The sequence below is a fragment of the Cicer arietinum genome, chromosome 8 (genome assembly GCF_000331145.2).
Source record: "Cicer arietinum cultivar CDC Frontier isolate Library 1 chromosome 8, Cicar.CDCFrontier_v2.0, whole genome shotgun sequence".
Lineage (NCBI taxonomy): Eukaryota > Viridiplantae > Streptophyta > Magnoliopsida > Fabales > Fabaceae > Cicer > Cicer arietinum.
Window position 1 is genome coordinate 25,142,831 of NC_021167.2, and position 3,146 is coordinate 25,145,976.

Genomic DNA, 3,146 nt, shown 5'->3' on the forward strand with positions numbered 1-3,146 from the left:
TTGCTGAAACTATTCTTGTGTTGCTTCCCTTGTATACACTCTTCACATATCTCAGCTGGAATATTGATACTAGGCAGTCCGGTCACCATCTCATACTTTTGCAATGCGTTGAGATCTCGAAAATTCAAGTGTCCAAGACGGTAGTGCCACAACCATTCATCACGACTTGCCGCTGTAGCCAAGCACCTATGCTCCATGATTTCCAACTCAATCTTGAAAGTCCTATTGGCAGCAATAGGAGCCTTAAGGATCAAAACACCGTTTTGGTCCAAAACGCGCAAAACCTTGTTCTCCATCCGAATCATGTAATTCCTCTCAAGCAATTGGCCAATACTCAAGAGATTACACTTGATTCCTGGAATGTACAGCACATATTTGATCAAGGAATGACCACCATCCCTTCTCATGATCAAAACATCACCAACACCGTCGGCCGCTAATGTCGTGTCATCCGCGAATTTCACTCTACTTCGCGTGGCTTGGTTGATCTTCACGAACCAATCCTTTCTTCCCGTCATATGTGTCGAACAACCTGAGTCCAAGTACCACTCATTTCTCCCTTGGGCTCCATCTCGAACTGTTACCATTGCGCTTTTCTCCGAATGCGTTATTGCATATTTTTCTGCACTACAATAGTTGCTGTCCAGCAAATTCCTCTTGTCACAATTGCTGTCCAGCACCTCTTCGATGCCATAGTTCTCTTCCGTGATCATTACAAGAACCGTGTTTTCATAATCCACGTCTTGCCTAGCAACCTTAGCCTCATCTGCATGATTCTCCCTTGGTTTCGCTCTACACTCTCTTGCGAAATGCCCAAGCTTTTGACAATTGTAACACTTCTTGGTACTTTTGTCGAACGGCCTATAGTTGTCTTGACCACCACCTTTGGAACTGCCCTCACCTTTCCTTGAATTTTGTGACTCTTTTCCATCAAAATTCTGGAAATTCTTCTTTCCTCTAGAAGGCCATTTCCCTTTCGATCTCTTATTCTTCTCGTTGAAACGGGCTTGCAAAGCAACTTCCGCTTTGGCTTTACCGTTTCCTCTTTCATCCAGCCTTTGTTCATGGGCTTCCAATGAACTTTGAAGTTCATCCTTCGTCATTGTCTTGAGATCCTTCGATTCCTCAATCGCCACCACAATATTATCGAATCTTGGTGTTAAAGAACGCAATACCTTTGACACAAAATTCTATTCGGAAACGGCTTCACCACACGACTTCATTTGATTCCCCAAGCGTGTCACACGTGTCACGTAATCGTTAATCGTTTCCTTGTCTTCCATTTGAAGTAACTCAAACTGCCGCTTATGAGTTTGTAACCTCACCACCTTCGCCTTACCCGCTCCAGCATAAGCTTTCTCAAAAATACCCCAAGCTATCTTCGCCGAGTCGCAATCGCCAACTTTTTCGAAATTGTCACTATCGACGCAAGAATGGATCAAGAAAAGGGCCTTGTAATCTTTCTTCTTATCTTCCTTGAATTTCGCTTCTTGATCTGCTGTAGCCTCTTTACCAAGAGGAGTAATGCCATCGGTAATCATATCAAGAACATCTTGATATCCAAACAAAACTTTCATTTGTTTGTGCCATTTGTCATAATTCTTCGAATCAAGAATCGGAAGGTTGGTAGGAATTTTGTCATTGAAAACGGACATGATTGCAGCGGAATTGGATCTTGAACTAGGCTCTTGATGCCAAATGTTGGAACACAATCAAGAGTGGAGGATGAATCAATGGTGAAAATTGTGGTGTTTTGGAAATGATGAAGAAAAGAGAGAATTGTAGAAGAGAGTTATTTTACTGAATTTCACTATGTGTATTCAAAATGGCATTAGTTTTAAATCATTACACACAAAGTTATTTATATGGATACAAATGTGGAACCACTTAACTTGGCCCAAAAAACTAACATTTGAATTATTTACAACTTCCAATAGATGTGACCTCTCTCAATCTATCCAACACTTGAATGTCTCATCTGTTGGTTGTGGAATCATGGGTTGTTTGCCAAACAAGGTTAGTATTTACATAATATTGTGAAAACAATTATTTAAAAAATAATCGAATTGAACAGTTTAATTGGGTACATTGTACTGAATTGAACTGTCTATAGTGAAATTATTTGAGTGGTTCGATCATGGTTTTAATCTAGTTCGAGCTTAAAAAAATTTAATTATGATCAGGAGATTTCATTGATTCAAATTAGACTTTTTAATGGATTAAACGGTAAAATTAAAGTCTATAATAGATTTATTTGAATGATTTGATCACAGTTTCATTTTAATTCGAGCAATTTAAAGTAGTTCAAACATGATAAAGAGATTTCACTGTTTGAGTAAGACTTTTTTTAATCGATTAAAAATATTTATCTAAAAAGGAATCATAAATCAAAATTGTTTATAATTTGATTACTAGAGTGTTTTAATTATTGTTTCATTCTAGTTCAAACAGTTTAAAACAATTGAACCTAAACCCTAAGGTCTAGTTAGTTCGATGTCTAGTTTGACTTTTAAAATATTGAAAGAAATAGAAAAGCTTATTATGATTTTTTAAACTAATTTTTTTTAACTAAATAGACATTTGATAACTGAGATTCTAATTTTGAAATTTCAAATGAATTTTTAAATATTTTTATTGATCTAAAAATGCAGGGGTCAATATCAATTAGATTTTTCTTGCATGAAATAAGCTTCTGCTTTATATGTAGCCATTTGGCTTCAGGTGGGAAAGAAGAAAATAAGAGACAAAGAAATTGGAATGCAGCTAATATTTTGTCCCAAACAAAATTCCCTGCAGGTCCTCTGCATGATATGCCACAAAAAATTATTGACCATGAGTAAGATATTATTGAATTATATGTACAACTTGAATCATGCACAATTTGAATTATGCAAAATTTGAATAAATAAGAAATTGAAGGAATATTTAAGTCACCAACTAAAATACATTTGTTCGATTACAATTAAAATGTAATATTTTTGTCTTTTAAGTCACGGTTCAATCAATAGATACCAATATCATTAAGTTAGACTTTTGTGATTGAGACTTTCTGACTACTCTGTTTGACAAGACCGAGACAAAAATTTACAACTTATAACCTATAAAACATGTTTGGTAACAATCATTTATGAGATGATAGTTTAGGG

General features: G+C 36.0%; 1 pseudogene; it reads left to right on the forward strand.

Moving 5' to 3' along the window:
- Positions 1 to 2,840, forward strand: part of LOC101491544 (type IV inositol polyphosphate 5-phosphatase 9-like) — a 7,767-nt pseudogene extending 4,927 nt beyond the window's left edge.
- The last annotated feature ends 306 nt before the right edge of the window (positions 2,841 to 3,146 follow it).